The sequence below is a fragment of the Aythya ferina genome (assembly GCF_964211825.1).
Source record: "Aythya ferina genome assembly, chromosome: 1".
Classification (NCBI taxonomy): Eukaryota; Metazoa; Chordata; class Aves; order Anseriformes; family Anatidae; genus Aythya; species Aythya ferina.
The window spans coordinates 106926755-106947455 of NC_140296.1; the positions used below are offsets into that span (position 1 = coordinate 106926755).

The following is a 20701-nucleotide window of genomic DNA, read 5'->3' on the forward strand; positions in this document are numbered from 1 at the left end:
ATTATATAACAATGATTTAAACGCCAGCCTACCATGAAATCCTTTTCAGGAATAACTCAATCTCAAATGGAGATAGAATTTTCTTAATCTGTTCCTCTCCAGCATACTGTATTTTGATAGCATCTGAGAAACAAGCCATATTACCAAACAGTGTCACATCAACAATGCACATTAGAGTTGCATCATAGTATTCTTTTCATAAATGAATAAATGGATTAAAAATTCAATGCACTTTTGCTTATTGTTGCAGGAAGCATGGCCGAAAGCACGACAGACACCAGTATGGTCAGATCATGCTCCATTTTATTGCCCGAATAGCCTAACTTTTATAGTGAACTTATCAGGGGCGAATAGTGTCTCACACAGGATTATTGGTCAAAAGCACTCAGACAAACAACTACAAGAAAACAACCCTACCTGCAAGAAAACAACCCCCTTGTGATTAGCAGTCACGTAGACCTTGTCCTTTAAGCCAGCTGCTGGTAACAATATTTTTCTAAATTCCTCAATTGGGCAATGTGGGAACACTGTCATGGAAACTTCTCATAGTTGCCCTGGTAGCTTGGTTTGCTCAGCTGCAGCAAGCCATGGGATTTTAGCTGTTTCAAAAAATCCCTCAACAGCTTTTAAGTCAGGCTTTGAGGTAACACACAAATTCATCTGAATTGTGTCAATTTCTGTGTCAAACCAGAAACACTACTTATTTCTGTAGATAATATACAATATACATTTATGATAAAGTTTTGGGAAAACATTTATCTCTACATGGGCTTTTTTTTTTTTTTATGCCCAGCCCCATTTTAAATAGGTAAAATGATAAATTGCTCATTGCTATTCCAAAGCTCTTCTGTGAAGTATATGCAGGAAAGAAGATCTGTGATTCAAGGAGCAAGACGCATGTTAATTCTTATACAATGGAGAAATCGATATTAAAATCAGGACTGCATGGCTTCTGAGGCTGTACTCCCAATGATAACGAAGTATTGACTTACTATTCTCAGCCTGGATCAAAAAACTAAGAGAACACTGAACTTTAACTAATACACATATAATGTAGTTGCAGCTTATGTTGACTGCCTCCCCAGGAATGCATAAAGTTATGCCATACATTGACATTTATCCAGACTTTGAGGAAATATTAAATCAGGTTGCAAGCTTTCTGGGGCCAGGACCCTGTCTTACTGTCTACCTATATATCTAGCATGCCTGTGGCACCACATAAATAATTTAACAGTAAATGAATAGTATCAAACAAACAAGCAGAAAAAATAATCCAATCAGATTTTTAATCAGATCCGATCTTTTAGTAGTTTAGCCACCATTTCAGAGTCTGCTACCTTTATCCAACTGAGCTGTCAAGCCTTACTCATCTATATTGAAGAAAGGGCATACTGCTAGTGTTTGTAGACAGTTTGCTTCCAGAAGATATGAACCAACGAACATCTCAGTGGCCTTCTACAGTGGCAGGGCAAACAATTCAGGCCATGTTCATGACAAGCAAATTTACATGCTTTAAATGTAGACAAAAATGCTAAAGCTGTAGAACTTAAAGCTTCTGATCACACAATTAGGCTAGTGTTTCAAGAAGATACTGGCATTGGTACAGCTCAATTTCATAAATATGTGACCTGTGTATTCTGCAAAGCCATTAATAAATATATATATATATATATATATATATATATTTATTGCTATCTATCCTAATTCACACCTAGTCAAAGAGAATTACAACTACAGGACAGAGTCATCAGGCACTAACAGCTATCACTATAGCAAATATCTGTGCAATTCAGTAGCAGCTAAAATCTGTTTATAAAATAAAAATAACAAAACATCTTAATTCAAAGAATAAGCCAACTGAGATGAATAAATAATTATATAAATCATGATTTGATTGCAATTTCTCTAATTCTAGGGGGGGAAATAAGGATAAAATTTTTCTGAGTATATTATTCACCATGTATTATTCACTTAGTTTCACTTAATCATCCAGCCTCTGTAGGTGCCCAAGACAACCCTTCAAACCTTTGATTATTTTTGGTCTCATTTAGAAACTGTCATACAGTTGCAGTGTATTAGTTCCAAACAGCAACGATTTCAGAAACATGCAGAACAGAACTGATCAATTCAGTTACCCTCTATCGGAAGAGGGATATACCCTAAAATGTGTGAAATGTTTGAAACATGAGATTGAAAGTTCCATAAATAAATTAAAATTGAATTATTTTTAAAATATTCCTATAGTTCTAAGTCTACAGTTCTTTTGATTCTCAGTCTATAGGTTTTCTAGACATGAATGGGAATTCTTACAATACAATAAACTTACACTTTACCAAATAGGTGTTGGTGTTTTTTTCCTTCATTGCTAAATCTTTACCCAAAATAATATTTATTTTTTTTTTCCTGACATACAATACAACCTCCTATCTACATTATTTACTGTTTTACCTGTTTCTTTACCTTTCTGTAATCTCCATGACAAAGTACCTCAAATGAAACTCGTTTAAGAAATGCAGAGGGTCAGGAGGCACCAATGAGGTTTTGAGACACCAAACTACTAGGTAAAATTTTGCTCAAGGAACAAGGTCAGCAGTACCACGCAGGCTACTTTTTTCTTTTTCCTTTTTTTTTTTTTTTTTTTCCCCTGGGGATTTTATCTTTGGGAAGTTTAATTTGACTTCCAGCCTTTGTCTTTTCCCTTGAGATTTCTATACAGGCTGTAATCCTGGTTGAATTAGCTCCAGAATTCTCAGTCAAATACTCAACAGGCATGTAAAGATTATATGGATGTGCAAGTAGAGATCTGGTCCCTAGGCTCCTGCTCTTGTGTAGTCTGATGTATCTGGGAAGCTATGAACAAATTGCACATGTATCACACAGACAGCTTGCACATGAAAATCCACATATGGAAAATATCAATTCCATTCCTTCTTTTACCTCAGATTACACTCATATTCAGTTTCCAGGAAAACACCTTTGCCCTGCATTCTTGTTATTGGGATGGAGGGGAGAGAGCAATCCTGTCATCTAGTAGACTAGCTTTTTTAACTGTCCTTTTCTGATGTAAAGTGTGCAGGATATAGAGCAACAGAGAGATGAAGCTTGCTTAAAATGAGTATTCTTCCCCACAATACAGTGGAATGATACCATTAGTCTAAGGGAATAAAATATACACCTGAGGCAAAGGCATTTGTCTTTAAACAAAGGGCTGAAACATGGTCTGCTGTCTGATACACTCAAATACTACTTACTTCCATGAGTAGGATATCCACTTGAGAAGCAAGTTGCTAGGGTTTCTAATTTCCATTCCCTGTAACTACTCACGGTACAGAAAAAAAAACAGTGTCAGCTGGTGAGATTTATGGTGGGTGGTGGAGTGTAGCTGGAATGCCAGTAGCCAGGGCAGCATCCTCAGATGGGGGTGGGAGACTAGGTAAGTATAAAGCCCTTTGGACAGAGGATGGAACCACGTTTCACTTCCAACATTTGATGCCAGAGGGCAATACAAAGCTCTCCATCTCTTTCTGAGGCTTTAGATTTTGGGGGAAGAAAAGGAGCGCAAAATAATTGTTTTCTTCACAAAAGCCTTAATATGATTCTTTTCTATGCAGAAGAAAAAATAATAATTAAAAAATAATCAGACTTCCATTTCAGGGAAGGGAAACAGGGGAAACTTCTATTCATATTAAACTAAGCTAGAGTAATCTTTCCAGTGTCTTAGTTCAGCTGCCACTAATGGCTTATTTGCCTAGGCCTGTGATTCCTTGACTTAGGGATGAAGAGACATTGTGAAAATAATACATAATGCTTATTTCTGCAGCATGGAATATTGCATTTGACTTCTTTTAAGGCTTGGCCCCAACTATTTCACAACTAGTATTTGACAGGAGAAGATCATACAACTTACTCAATAAGAAGGGTGTAAAATCTGACAAACTGTAAGTACAACAGGGTTATGAAAAAGTGGGATACCAAATCCAATAAACCAGAAAGCTATTCTTACTGGTACTGAATGAGGCATGCCTAAGGTTCCTGAGGAAGTTACATACATTCATAAAATCTCAAGTGAGAGACTGTAAGTATTGGAAATCACTTTCTCTGACTGGTCTGGCTATAGGAAAAGAGAACTCACATGATGTACTTTATTACTGAATGAGGCCATAGCTGGAATGGTGGAGACCGGACAACGGCAATGCAGCCCAGGGTCTCAGCCCAGGCATCTGGTTCTCTGGTGAAAACTTTCTCTCATTCTTTATACCAGCTTATCTTGTTTAGTTAATTTTACTCACAGTTTGCATCATCATTGATACATGCTTCCCCCATGACAAACGGAACACACGTCAGCTTACTATGATGCATTAAATATCCATATGTTTACGTGGTGGTCAGAAAGAGCTTACATCAGAAGTGAGTGAATTTCACATCACTTGAGATAGGGAGAAAGTCAATTACAAGGAGAAAATCAATCCTTGAAATTGATGTCTAAGAAATGCGCTTGGCAAGCCACTCATTCGCCAAATCAAGCCCCTTTTGAAGCTTGACCATCTGCAGCAAGTGGGGATATCTGGAGTAGAGCACTTTTTAGAATATGGAAAAAAGCCCACAGAGCATCAATTGGACATTCTGACCCATAACATAATTTAAATTAATTTTCAGAAAGTAGCATGTGTGATATTGACAGTAGAATTCTGCCCATATGGTTTAACATTTGGTTGCCTTCAAAGCAGCTTCAAAAGTTTAAACTATTTGTTAATACTTCTGCAATGTTATCTCTTCCTTACCTTTATTTTTGAGAGGTAAGCTTTAAAAAGTTCTCAATTTCTTCAAATGGAGAAGATGCATTACACTCAGTTTCCAGATATGGAAACATCACTGAAAAATATGACTGTGGTACCTACGTGAGTTCAAGTAATTTCAATCATTTCTTAAGAAAATCTCCTTTACAGGAGCTGAGAAAAACAAAAAGGAAAATTATCCTTCTGGTCCCAGCAGCTATGTTTTTTTTTTTTTTTTTTTTTGCCTTTTTTACTTTTGGGGTGATTCAGATAACAAATATCCCCAGCTGGTCCTGCTACAGTAAATTTTCTAAAATTAAGTTAAAACCAAGCCTGCTACACTCATATATATTCTGTAATGTTGTGTTCTAGAGGGGCACTGGCACACAATTTTATCTGCAACATTATTTTTCCGGCATTTGTGACAAACTATAAACCATGTTTCTGAATTTTTAAACGGAGGACTTTCTCATTATGAAGCAAGTGAAAGTAGGATTCTGCTATTGTAAACTAACAGCAAACTTGCTCTTAAAGCATATTTCTAGTGGTTCTCATTTTACTGCAAATGTAAATTCAAAGAGATGGATGTTTCTATCATCCCAGCACCACCACAGAATTAAAATATCAGCAATATCCATGAATTACATGGGCCTCATCAACACTTTTTACAGCAATTGAGATAGCATTTTATATTTTTTGTATACAAACAGCAATAAATATACTCATGAGTACTGATCTTTATTACTGCTAAAATTAAGCAGCTCTTATGTTCTTGGCCTTGCACAAAAGAAAAAAAAAAAAAAATCATGAATTCTTAACAAGAAGTTTCTACAATAATCACAATATATTTAAGAAGTCGTAATCTTGAATTTTTTCAAGGAACGTATTGAGCCTTGGGTGAACATGAGGATGTCTGGGAACAAATTCAGTGTAAATGTATCATGTTATTTGTTAGTTCCAAAGCACCTGAAAGATGCTATCTGCTACTACATGTATACATCTTTTAAGATTAGACCTCAGACCACTAGGAAATGGCCTACACTTCAGCAGTAACAAGAAAGTAAGGATGCCCTTTACTCTTTTGTGGTTTGAAAAAGCTAACATAGAATTTGAAGGACTCTGTTCTTACCTAGGATGCACTTAGACTACAGGTCTCTTTTCTGACAGAAATCACTACCAAGCTTCCACGAACAAGTCCCAGGAGGGGTATATTCTCTGAACACTGCAACACACGTATGCATTCTTCAGAAGAGATGACAGAAGCACAGCAGATTCAGAATCATTCCATTGATTTTCAGAAATTGAAAGATTCTCTACCTAAGGACTAAAATGAACCAAGGAAAAGACCAAATGGCAACTAAAACACAGACTTTTTTTTTTTTTTTAATCCTCTTTTTCTCTTCTCCATTCTATGGAATTTTCTGCTACCCACATATCAATCTGGGAGCATTTAATTGATGTTCTATCTACAGGTTAAAAAAAGAAAAACAAACAAAACCCTGAAATTTTCATTCAACAACTGATAATCTGTTATCTGGATGAGTTTATACTAAAACAAAACAAAACAAAACACAGTGGTATTTAATAAGGCAAAGCTTTGGTTGAAGTTCTCACTAATTTTAATGTAGCATGACATACCAGTAACTAGATGTAGAATCTGATTACTAATTTGGGATTAAAGCCAATTTCTTCTTACTTTTAAGTATTTTATGCAGTCTTTCCTGTCCAAAACATTATACCAGCCCAAATTAAATTGGTTCAATATTAATTTAGTTACAGTGGTGCAAAACACCTGTGTAGATACACTTAAATTGTTTTAAAACTGAAACATCAGCCTAGGTTAAATTGATTCCTTTTAAGATTAAACAAAATCAATATGTCAGCTATCTTTAACCTGTTTAATCCACTAAGTAAATTAGTTTCAAAACCTAATAATTTAACAGCACGTGTGAGACTAGTGTTTATCATGATGATCACCATTCTCTTCCTATTTCCTGGTAGCTGCCTGCTTCTCAGCCTATGTCCATCTGCCATATTTCTTGCACAAACTCCTGTCTCCTTTGAAACCTATAACTTGGACCTTGTACAAGATCTGGCATTGCAGAGGTGCTGTCAATGAGAGGGACTCAAGGGATAATCATGACAATCACAGCATTAAAACTGCATAACACTGCATGCAATGGTGGCCTGTTTAGACAAAAAAGAAATAAATCTGAATTGGTGGGAAGATTAAAATAACTTGCAGTCTTCCTGTCAGTGTTTTTAAATTGCTGTCTCTAAACTATAAATCCATATATGGTGAATTAAAGATGAAAAAAATGACAAGAATCCGTATGAAGGCTTAAGCTTCTAATGGATTAAAACAAAATATATACAAAAATCACCATTACCTTATGTTCAGAGAGAATGAAATTACAAGTAACTAGATTATTTATAACTTCAAGCAGAATAACATTTTCCCAATTAGGTGCAAGAAAGCATACTGTTTCTTGTAGTTGATTCTCAAGGTCTCATTCCTTGTAAGTGCAAAAACCCACCAGATAGCAAGAACTGTGAAAAGGGATCATATGAGTTTGACAGCTCCACTAAAGAAACATCATAAAATTGCTTTCTGGTTGCTATCTTGTAGCTAATAAGTGGCACAAGCTTGGGAAGGGGAAAATAATTAAATTCTTATGATAAAATCTAAATTTGATTTTGCTATGGAATAACTTATGGTTCAATTGCTCTAATATTTACACTACCACTGTTAAAAAAAAAAAAAAAAAAAAAAAAAGTGTTATAAGTGTTATATCTTATTTACTTCATATTTTTCAAAGCAAGAAGCCTTTTCAAGATATGCATCAGTAATTTTCAACATTGAATTAGGAAACTCTTGTCTTTAATAGCCACATAATAAGTGGAGGATAGTGAATCCTTTTGCATGACTTATTCCAATAAAATATATCAGTCACCAATAAATACATGCCATCAAGTATTTCTTTCTTGCAACATTTAAAAGCAGCCAGCAACTTAAAGAAACGTGGCAGGAGAGAAATATTAAACTGCAACATTTTTTTTTTTTTTTTTTTAAAAAAAAGGTACTAGGAAATATTTTAGGAACATGGTAAATGATGAGAAGAGCACGAAAGCAGTATTTCCCAGCCAGACAAACCTGTACTTCTTGTAAACATTATGCAGACATTGCATTAAGATGTCTCCTGTCATAGCATGGAATGATTGATAAAAATGATTTAGGGTCCAGACAGCAATAGTACAGAGCAAAAAACATGGGGGCGGGGGGCAGGCAGAGGGCAGAAATCCTTTTAGATTGACCTTTAACTGATAAATTGATGATGTCCTCATTAGCAGCAACCCTGCTGCTTGCCCTCAATAAAAGATAATGTCCTGCTGTTAACACTATTCCCGTTTCTGTGATTTAACACTACTATTACAGTGCAGATTCTATTTAAATGGATTAAGGTTTAAATTAAGATAAAATATTATTGGGTCTGCAGTGTTTGTCTCTGAACCAAGCAGTATGCTTTCATTGCCTGTGACTGGAAATCAGCAAGCTATAGGGGCATTTATCAGATGATATTAACACCAAGGTTTTCACAAGGAAGTACCTATACAATACCCAATTTGTTTAGAATGTTCTCGGTAATATTTCACAGATGGTCTGTTTATGATTAACTGTTTAATGCATAGTTACCCATAGCTTAATCCTTCTTGAGGAAAAAAAAAAAAATACTAGAATTCCAGTATTTTCTTAGAACGCAAAATTTGTAGGGTTCACAACGTAGCTAGATAATGAAACAGATTACCTGTTATACACAATGGAAACACCATGCAATTTTTTATTTTGCATGGTTATCAGTGCCATCTGCAATGATCAAAAATACAGAAAGAGATGCGCCATTATTAATCTGTGACTTGATTTAGCAACACATTGGTTATTTTTTGAAAAATCATTTTAAACAAAGAAGCCTAAGACTTTCAGTTTTATCCCCAGATGTGCTTACCTTTCAAAACATGATTCTCTAAGTCAATTTATATTTTAAAGATAAAGGACCAAAATTCTATACTATAACAAATATATTTAGAGATTTGTCTAATTAAACCTAGTTAGAGAGTTACTTTAATTATTTAAATACATGCTGATTCAGCCTCTAGGCTTATTTATTAACTCCAGACAGATAGGAATTCTCTACATTGGTTTTGGTCTGCTAATTTTTAGATAACTTAGGGACTATCTCTACAGAACGGAAACTGTTGTGGTTTAACCCCAGCAGGCAGCTCAATACCACACAGCTGCTCACTCGCTCTCCCCAGGTGGAATGGGGGAGAGAATCAGAAAGGCAAAAGTAGGAGAATTCATGTGTTAAGATAAAAACTGTTCACAAGGTAAAGCAAAAGCCACATGCACAAGCAAGGCAGAAGGAATTCCTTCTCTGCTTCCCTCTGGCAGGCAGGTATCAGCCACTTCCCGGAAAGCAAGGTTATTTTGATTTCCAGCTAGGTGGAAGTAAATGGGCATCATCCTGACCTCACAACCTACTGCAGTCCCTATGGGCACTAATTGTCAGTGTGGTCTTTCGAAGCGGCCAGGAATGACCACCTGGGTGATGACACAGGGGCACTTGTGGGCCCCACCCTGGGAATCATACTGGGAACAAGCAGGAGGCAGGTTTCTCCTCACTCTGCCCCTACTCACTGTGGGGCAGCCAGGAGATAGGAGCCAGAGCTTCAGAATCTGCCTTCCTTGGAGACATGCATGTGACCACAGGGCGCTGAAAGAGACCAGGGCAGGAAGGCCAAGGCTCAGTTGGTGGGTGGGCTCCTGAGGTGCTCTGGCACAGGGTTTTGCCACACAGGGGTCTCCCATTCCCCTTGTCTTCCTGCATGTAGCTGAGGGGAGACCAAGTGACCTCCACTCTCTCTCCAGGCTTCTTTTCTATCATTTTATAAGTCCTTAGTCCCCCTGGATCAGCTCCCACAGGTGTCCTTTCTCTTCCACTATGCTAAGCAGGGCTTTAATCAAAAGGTTCTCTACTTCATCCTGGATTCTTTCTAGGGAGAGGAAGGAAAGAATGGGGGTGGTGGGAAATCACACGTAATTGCAAGAAACAGCTGTCATTGGAGAAAGGTAGGCAAGTCACATAGGGAGTGACATGAATAACAATATCCAAAAGACTTGAATAATGTGAAATTATTCAAAGTGAACTTTCAGATAGAACACATATCAGTTGAGAAATTTGTGGGGTTTGCCTCTTACCATATATTATTTTAAAGAACATCTTTCTTTTCTTCAATTAATTTGTACCTGTCATTGTTGTTTGTTTTTTAATCTTTTTTTCCAGACAAAAGCAGAGAAGAGTCTGCAAGTGTTAGTAAGTAGCCCACGTTTGCAAGAAGTGTTTGGGCAAGATTATACAGGATTCATAATCCCATTAAAGTTTGAGAAACTTCATTAAATTCCATTTTGCCACTTTCCCAGGAGAATTTCAGATCCACATTAAATAGTCCAGTACTGCTACTGCATGTGGAATAAGTTTATCAAGAGGAATGGCAGCAATCATTCCTTTGGTGCTGAAAAACAGAAACTCGAAGTCTGTATAATCTTAATCATTCAAAATTTTCATTTAAACTCTTGTTTGACTTTTGCAGGTATTCTGTGAACCTTAAGCAAGAAAGTCTAATTCTGTCCCTATGTAAGTATGCAAAATATATTTATGTAGCCCCGCAGAAATTATACATTTTTTAATATTACCTCAAGCTGATTGCAACATTTACAACTACATATTCCACATTGTGTGCATTCATTTGTAAAAAATTGTATTTATTATCAATATTCTTCACTTCAACTAGTGAAGAATTGAACTTACTTCAATTACATTGCTTTAGATATACATGTATATATTCAGGAAAAAGATTTATTAAAATAAAAACAGTGGATTAATAACAACCTTTGAAAAGATAATACAGTGGATTAAGAGCATACTTTCAATTATTCAGTTACATACACGTGATCTCTTTCACACAGTTGTTAACAGTAGGAGGCTACTTTATAATTCTATAAGCTTAGTGAGAATGAGAAAAAAATATCTTTACATTAATACTGTAATTACTATCTGTTCTATTTCTGTAGTTACCCTTGTTATTTTTGTTCATGAAAAATAACTTGAAAATTTCAAATATTTTGATGTTGCAGCTTATTTAAAGCTACAAAACTTTACAGTGCCTTTCAGCTCTTCTGTCCATAAATGTCAAATAGTGCTAAAAGTAGGAAATTTTAGAGAACGTTTAAAATAACTTTTCAGAGTTAAACTGAATCCCCAGGGAACACTTTTAGAGGTTCTTTACTATTGTTTGTTTTAAAAGTTGATTAATACTGTAATTAGTGATAATTTTTGGAGGACTGCATTGAAAAAACACGTGGTCTTGGTTAAATTAATATTAATTTGTATTACTAGTCTTTTCAGAAAGCATTATTGAGTTCAGTGTGTGTCAGTAGGAATTAAAGATGTTCTGAGCTGGTTTTAAGACCATTTAAGCATGCATTATAGTCAGTATACACCCTGGCACCACAGAAATAACTAGCAAGATTCCCACTGATTTGTTCTGTTCTTGCCATACAGTCCTTTATTCCCTAATTGTTCTGGTGTTGGAAGTCTCTTACTGTAAATGCTACTCTTGCCCTTTCAAGCAGAGTTGGATGTATTCCAGTTGTCCTTAATATTTTATTATTACTTGTATAACTCCATCAGCATGGGGTGAATTTCCAGCCGTTGGTTCACAATATCATTTACCCACACTCAGATTCTAGAAAGCATTTGATGGGATTTTTTTGCTATGTAGAATTATGGGTTGTGAACACAACATCAACGCAACTAAGGTCCTCAAATACTGTGATGTACTATTTGTCACGTACTTTAGCAATTTATGTTGTGGTCCTTCTCATTGTTCTGCAATTATTTTTGCTTGAGTGACTGTTACATGCAAGATGGGTAAGCTTTACAACATGAGAAGACAAAAGGTATAAGATTAAAAGCAGAAAAAAAAAAGTCAAAAAAAAAGTCAAAAAAAAAAAAAACAACCAAAACAAACCTGTCTCCACCACCTCACCACACCCCAAGCCCTCACATCATATAAGAAACCATGTAGGTACAGATACATTTATACTGGATTTGAAAACCCAGACTATTAGTAAGGTGCTATACTTTAGGATAACCACTAGTTCATCAGCTCCATAGCAGATTGCCATCGTGGTAACACCTTGAAGAAAATCTGTATGCAGAGGGAATATAACACCACAGCCATATCCTTTAGCTATGGAAATAACGCTCTGACATGTGTGAAGAGGGGAGGTAGTCCAATAGTCATCTCTAGCAAAGGCAACATTTTATAATAATTTCTAAAGCAAAAGGAAGCAGGCATAACTCACACTTAAAAGAAGTCTCTGTTGAGATGGACAAGTTGGAATGCAGAAATATGTGTAAGAGGACATGCAGATATGAGTTTGTTGATGTAAGTTAAATACACAAGAGCTAAGGGAGGCATGAAAATATACGAATTTAAATATTTTTAATTGATTATACCTACATTCTGCAAGGATATAGCTGTTATCCAGGAATAATTGGCTATAATGTTGAACACATGTATGACAATAGCTCCTGTTTTAGATATTTTAGAAAGAACCAAATATGAAGAGAGCAAAGAGATCAAGAGGAGTAAAGAAGTTGAAATAACTTCCCAAATGTCACAAAACTGAGTTTCCTGACAAAGAACGGAATTACTCAAGTGTATAAGACAATCTGTTTCACAAGAATAGTGTAAAATAATTTGGAGACTGAGACTTGACCAAGATCATTAAAAAGACATACGGTCTTTTGAAAAGGTAGCATTTTTGGAAACATAAAGATGTTAGAATCCTTCTCTCTCTAGAGTTAGTTTTGGAGATTTAATTCTGATGCTGCATGAAGTGTTTCAAAGGTCACAACATCACAAGCAAAAGCAACAATCCACATGCAGCTTTTTCCTAACAGTTGCAGAAAAAAAAAAATCTTACCTATGATTCACATAGGCTTGTGAATCCTTACGGAAAACCCCAAGCCTCATATGTGAGCACCTCCTGAGGGAAAATTAGTCATTTCACATAGCACTAATGATAGCTTGCCAGTGTTAAATTAATGGAATCCTTGGGGAGAAAGGTAATAACATTTTTTCTGATTAACCTAACTGGCTGCAGAACTCCACTGTAGTTCTGTTCAAATTCATCAGCAAAGCCATTTTTTGTATAGTGCCTTGTGTTGGAAACCTCGATTCTCAGAGCTGAAAGGGCAAATGGCAGTTTCTGGTGTTCTGCTGGTTTCTGTAATTACTTATGATCACAAACTACATTTATTCTCATAAGATTTAGCTAAGATGTAAAATCCAATGATATCCCATAAATCCTCAAAATAACTTTTCACATCAACAAGTCATTTGCTTGGTTTTCTTAAGTCCATCAGTCACTTCTAGTATGAAAGACACTGTAGGAACTGAAGACAAATTAGGAAGCTGAAACACGAAGCAGTACACGCAGGTTACAACAATGCAGTTGTCCAGGTGAAGAGTTTATATACCTATTCATTTAATTTGCACTGCATTTTTGCTTCACAAGATTTCAAGTTTCTTGTTAGAAGAAACTGAATAAAAAAAGAAAATGAGTGTGAACATCTTCTTTCAGGATTTTCTTTTTAATACACTGCTATGCTATTTATGTGTGTATGGTCATATAAAAGGAGTAGTCAAAATATTCCTAAGGAATTCTGTGCAGTATGATGGTAAAATGGAAACGAAAGGAGTATATAATGACAATAACAATTAAGATTTCAGAATGCAGTAAGGACACATTTGTTCTTGTTCCCTTCAAAACATCTCTGTGCTACAATTCTTTAACACTTTGAACTAAGTTTTGTATTGATTTATTATCAATTATAATAAAGTTTATAGATAGATTATGACACCTGATGCAAAAATGAAGTTGCATCACACAAATATGAGTGTTATCAATAAACAACAAGGTAACCTGTCAGAAAAGAGAAGTGAAGATGAATTTTATAAGAAGAGTTAGATCCTACTCTTTTTTCTCCTGACAGATCCTCTGGGTCACATCCTCTCTTTTACTTTGTGTTTGAGACTTCTTTAGGACTTTGTCTACACAAAGATGAAATAGAAGCCTCAGCAGTCAACCCACTTTATTCAATTACAACCATTACTGAAATACAATGAGCAATGTTTAGTCCACATGTGAAAAGTGAGGGAAAATTTACTTCGGTGAAAAGTAGTACCACTACCCAGTTTGGAACTTGATGGTAAGAGTGTCGGCTTTGTATAGCAATATAAACTGTGAGAACATAAATGAAACAAGACTTCTAACGCTAATTCTGGAGAGGTGTATTTAGAACTTTATTTTTTTTTATTAAGCTAATTCCCTGCTAAAGCACCTTGCATTTTTCTTGATAAGTCAATATAAGTCACTTCAAACCCTATTACCCATGAGAACTTAATTTAAAATTCATGAGAGACTACTATCTAATGATTCATTTCATTAATAACTTGTATCCCTGGTTTCTAGGCCACAAATGCTCCAGACTCCGAAAGCTTACCCCAGTTGTTCATAAGAACATTTTAATTGCCTCATTTTTAGCAAACACAGAAGGCTAGATTAGTCTCTGAAGTTCACAACAATTGTGTAGAGAAACCTTTAAGTGCATTCAAAGAGAATCCATATGCACTGCTGATACAGGGTTGCCCCTGCTGCCATCCACAGGAAAGCAACCTCTATTTTAAACTGTCACCTCATTTTTTGAATATATAATAAGAAAGGTAGCAACAAAGATTTGACAGCTGCAACTATGAGAAAATGAGAACCGATGACAATTTAAAGAATGACAAGGAGGCTAGACTCAAAAGACAAAATGAACAAAACCTTAACCATGATTCTCCTATAAGTGGGGATAACTCAAAAGAATTTTTGTGTCTGTTCTCAGGTGTGTACTTCTAAAAGCAGAGCTTTGTGTGAAGACTATCTCAGTTAATACCCAATTTTTGATATACATAGAACTATCCTGACTTGCACATACCCATGTGAGAAGTTGATAAATCAAGGTTACTGCAGATACTTAATATCTGAAGCAAAAAAGCCCCAAGTGATTAACATTGTGCATTCCTGCAGATGGTCTCAAGAATGACCCTATAAAGCACACCATGCTGTTTGGGCCACCACTACAGGGAGCTCTGCATGCAGCAGCTGGTGTGACTCCTAACCAGAGAGTAGGTTGGGGTTTGCAAATACATCTCACATGATCCAGGGCTTCCTTTCACTGGTAGGTGTTTAAACTATCAAGTCAGAGTTAATTACATGTTTAAACTCAGAATTACCACTAAAACTGGGCTTAGTGAAACATCTCATATACTCTTTTCTGTAGCAAACATAGTAGTTCTGCTTTCTCTGCCAGGAAGCACAGCATTCACTGCAAGTTTTTTAAAAAGATATACAGAAAGTTCAGTCATGTTACTTCTGAGACAATCTTTGAAATTACATTTAACTCTTATGAGATCATCTAGAGACTGCCCCAACACAGCATGTCATGAGCCCCAGTTTTCCAAGCTGACAGAAGTCTTCTGAATGTCACCCAAATGACATTTGGATGCTGGCGAGGAACTCTCAGAAGTGGTATACCAAATATCCCTTTCATCTCTCTAGTCATTTTAGAGAGGTGACAAGATGCATTTCAGTCTCCAGATCCATTTATGTCTTAGAAATCAACTGAATAAGCAATGCAATAAGCTTTTGAAGTGGATGCAATTTAGATTTTTTAGATTTTTGGTGCTGAACCAAGCCCCCTGTATCCTCTACTTTGTATGTGGTCAGGAATTAGACATGTTCTGCAGATTCTCCCTTCTCTCATTTCATGCGAGTTTCAGCAGATTACCTAAGTATGTTGTTATTCAAGGAAACATAGTTGTAACATGTGACAGTTAGATTTATGTGGTGCAAATATGCTGGATAAAAAGCCTTACATAGTAAATGCATTTGAATAACACAGAAAAAAGCATAAGGAGCATTCAGCCTCATCTTACATACCTAACTAAAGCTTCTCATGATGCTTCATTCCTCTGTAGTAACTCAAAAGTGAATTAAAAGCCAAGAAATTACTATGTTTCTAAATAAATCATTTCTGAAAAAGACAATATCATAACCAGAGGAAAGTCATTAAGCTGAAAATCCATGCTGAGCTGTGAAGTGCATTATATATTCCTTGATGTATTAACAGCAAGGGAGTTATTAAAGCACAGTATCACAGAATATTCAATAAACTCTACATCAATAAAATTTACATTTTTCCCCAGAATTGAATGTTTATAGACTTTTTCAAAATTATTTCTTAAGAGAATTTAATCTTAAACAAACAGTACATAACTATTTCTTGAAGGCAATACAACATCTTGTTAGTAAAACGTCTAAGACACAGCATCACTACAGGGGCACAAAGAAGTTGGGAGAACTACGTGATATACTTATCAGAAGAAACAAATCAGAAGAAAGAAATTAATCTTCTTACCTTCACAATTAATCACCATCTGAAATCATTCTAGAGGTCTATTTGGACTTTCTGTTTGTTTGGTGTGGTGTTATTTTTCCCTAAAGAAAGAATAAAATAATTGTTTTCATTACTACTTCACAGGAAATGTTATGCTGTTTAACAGCAGGAACATTATTGTTTATTGATCTTTCATTTAATTTAGAGATATAGTTAAAGACAATTGATTTAGGTAAAAAGAGAATAAGGGAAAGAAAAAGAAAGAATAAAATCTTACTCTGTTTTCCATAGTTTGCACATCAACCATATTATCCTAATAAATGAATTAAAGCATCCCAACACTATAAATTATCTTTATTACCTGGGACTATTAAAAATATCAACTGAAATCTGTCCATTATCATCTGCTGGAAAGAAACCATTCTTTTATTTGCTTATTACAGCCCACCCAGATGTACCCTGACCTTTGAGATGTATTCACTTACTAATTGAAAAATGACACTAATGAAGTTACAAATTTCTGATGTGAAATTTCTCTTAAATAGGGACAACAAAATTAAATGACTGAGATACTTTCCCTGAACAAAAGGTGTACTGCTCAGTAATGCCTTTCATGTAGGAAGGTGATGTTCTTCTGTAAGAGAACTCGTTTTACCAGCTTGTAAAAATAGCACGCCATTCCTACACATAGTCCCTTCCCTCCAATGCCTTCAGAAGGCATTTGGAAATTATCTGAATACCCTGGAAAAAGCCTGGGAAAAGATAGATCTGTCTATCACATTCAAAGAACTCTTAAAATATACACAAAAAGATGGTGGGAAAGAGTTCTTCTGAACACCTCTCCCTCTGAGTGCTGACAGCCTCATGCAGCTTCTAGATGAAAAGACCCTAAATGATAGCTTAGAAACCAAATGCCCTCCTAAGCACAAAGGTATGGTTGTTTTTTTTTTCCAAGTTTTAATAACTTGTTTCCAAATTCTAAACTTCTTATCTAGTTTAATATTAAATAACAAAGCGATTCTATGCTGTTAAAAGTTTGGTCTAGTAAACCCCATGCTCAGCTATATGGAGATTTTAAGTCCAGTTTCAGCACTGGATGGAAGCAATCCTAGAGCAGGCTAACAAGCAACATGAGTCACTGCAAGAGCTGAGCACAATGGAAGCATTCTTTATAGAGAAAATGGGAAGCAGGGTGGTGCAAAGAAAAAGTAGAATTTTTAAGTTCTTTGTAACCTGTCAGATCATCACAGTCTATGACACAGACACGCTGTTCAGACCTTCAGAATACATGAAATAGCTGGTAGCAATGCTCACTGTTAACGTAGTACTAGAAGTCTTAGGTGATTTTAGCCCTACACTTTTTGAGTTCTTCTAAACTTAAGTACAATTATGAAACTGGCCTTTTTTTTTTTTTTTTCTTTCTGTAAGCTTATGCTATGATTTTCTGACTGAGGTCAGAATTTTGTCAATAGACTAGTAACTTTATACCTAATCGTGCCAGCTAGATCTGGTTATGTCACTGACAAGTAGTTGTCTTAAAAACAAAGCTATTTGTCAGTAAGAGTAAACCTTTACCCTTTGAACAGAAACCACACAGCAATGTTACAGAACACCATACAATGGAAAAGACAATAAAAACAAAGAAAACGGATTATTATAAGATGCATCCAAACTATAGCAGAGTCATAACTAGGAGTTTCTCTGACAAGACAGGAAAAAAAAAGATTATGTAATTACTTTCAGATTGTGTAGCTGATGCAGAAAATTTCAGAAGTAATTGTACATTTATTAGTAGTTTGTTAGAGCAAGAAACTGCAACTCCGTCTGTTTTTTTGGGGAAAGAAAAAAAAACAGCCTTCACTATCAGATTTTCTTTTCCTAAATTGTGGATGCATTTCATAACATTTTATGCATTAGAACATATTGCATGCTAATCAAAAAACTATTTTGTACTGTGCATATTCATATTCCTTACGTTTGCATTGATGTGTTTATTTGTAAAAGAGATTATCTCAAATGTATTTTTCTTCCATATATTGAACACAAAAGATCTTATTGTTGTGCTCCAAGATAATAATTTTTTATACATTAAGTTTGATAGTCTATCAAAGTCTAAAACACTTAAATTCATTTTAAATGGAAAGAATAAAAAAAGATTTAAAGCTAAAAAGGTCTTAAAGATGAATAGATGATTTTGTGAGCGATGCTTATAAAATTATTACTGTCAGTCAAATATGTGATTCTCATCACAAGATTAAACCTATACAAAAGATTTGAAAACATACTTTAGCTGTAAGTAAATGAGAAATCAATCAAAAGATGATATAAATGAGTGACCTAGCTATAAGAAAAACAAAAAAAAAAAAAAACAAACAACAACAACAAAACAGAATGTGTGTTATACTTATGGATGCTTTATTATTATTATTATTATCAATTAATTTTTTAAATGGAAAAGCTGACCATTCATTTCATCTACTTTTGTTGTAATTGGAGAAGTTTGACTATTAGAAGTCTTTGTTAAATAAAAGCCTTAGGATCACAGAGACAGTGTTAATACTCTCAATATATTTGCTTAAGAGAAAAAACATAATGGAAGCTGGGCTTATCAGTAGGAAAACTACATAGATATTCTTAGGCAAATACAAACCTAAGTGCCCAATAATATATTTTAATAAGTTAAAGTACCATGTCCACTCCAAAAGCTCTTAAAGAATGTAAAAGTGTATTATGAAGAATTGATTTTCTTTTTGTAGTTGTATAAAACAGAAGGCAAGTCATCTTATTCATGTTACCATAAAATCGGCAAGTCCTAGTCTTGGACCAAGGCTAACACTAAAGAATACACAAATAGCTCCAGAGGAACGAGAAAGCAGGGGAGAAAGATCTAAGGTCTGCTTTAAATACAACTGCTATCTATCTACATGTTTTAATTTACTTTTTAAACAAAGGATCTTACTGCTGTTATCGTAGTTGTTCTTACTATTATTAACATTGGATGTTTCCATCAAATCCTTGTCATGCTCTATTACAATTTCATGCAAGAACAGGAATATTCACGGCAACTTCCTAGGGACTGTGCATATAAGCACAGTAGTCATTAAACACTTGATTATAAATTTCTGATCCTACTAAAGTCAAGATTTTTACATACGTGGACAGAGAGCTGTTGAAGGTGCACGCAATTGCTGAAACGGAGAAAGAGGAGAGAAGAACTAGGAGGAGGTTGGTAGGACCCTGGTGACTGAAATGCAGGGAAATATTAGAAATGAGAAAAGTAAACTACATGAGATTTGTGTCATTTTGTTGTATTTAAAATGTAATAAGTCAAACAAAATGTAAGGTTGTAATTTTTTTTGTTTTGTTTTGTTTTTTAAATGTTTATTTTAGTAAGACCTCACTGTCAAAGGCAGTCACAGGGAAAAAATATAAATTGCCTTTGTATGTTATTGATCAAATAAAGCCTAAAAAAAATTGAAACATTAAATAATCAGCAACAGTTCACATTTTTTGAATAGTCTTCGTAAATTTCTAGTAGATGGAACACTCAAAATAAAAACTCAGAAATTTGATGTCAATGCTCAATTTTACTGCTAATGTGCTACAGCTTGAAGTCACCAATACTGACAAATCTGTCACGGTGTTGGAGCATACCACTGCATTCTTGAAACTGTTCTTCTATGCTGACTTTTACAGGTTTCAAGAACACTATTTTTATATGTGAAGTCAGGGAGTGTTATAGATCCTTAATGATTCTGAAAATCAAATCTGGTACACCTGCTGTGAGACACCTAAACTGAAGGAAAGTGAAATCTGCTATAACTTCTGGGAGAAAAAAAAATAATAATAATAATAAAAAAGCTTTACTTTATTCATCTGTGAAAGATGTATACCACTGGGATCAAACACATTATGATACTTGATGTTATAAATACATACATATGTTTTGTTTTCTTATTATATATGCATATGTATATATACTGCAAATGCTTATTTCACATATACGTTTGCCTTTTGTGTGTACTTCTGCATATGTTCTGAAATATTCAGCTGGAACTTCCCAAATGAATTCAAAGTACAAGTGGGCAACCAGTCGTTCCTTAACCATTCCCTAATTTTTAAAATGAGGTGGAAAGAATTCATGAGGTGTTTAAAGTTTGAACTCCTCAGTTTTATCAGTAAGTTAAGGAATGATTATTTATGTCAAAATACAATGTGTCTGGGTGAAGACTAGCCATACGAAGCTATTTTTGCTTGGAATAAAAAACCAGCTTCAGTTATAAAATGCAGGTTTTGAGCATTCAGCTGATTTCTGTCATCAGGTGTCCCTACTGAAATTAACCAGTCTCAGAAAGA

At 35.0% G+C, this 20701-nt stretch overlaps 1 long non-coding RNA gene across 2 annotated transcripts in view; it reads right to left on the reverse strand.

Annotated features, from left to right (window-relative positions):
- The window catches only part of LOC311430351, a 129652-nt gene that overhangs the window by 22654 nt on the left and 86297 nt on the right, over positions 1-20701 (reverse strand). For both annotated transcript variants that reach the window (XR_014688720.1, XR_014688721.1), the window contains exon 4: positions 16367-16446. This is a non-coding gene — a long non-coding RNA (uncharacterized lncRNA). The remainder of the gene's footprint in view (positions 1-16366; positions 16447-20701) is intronic.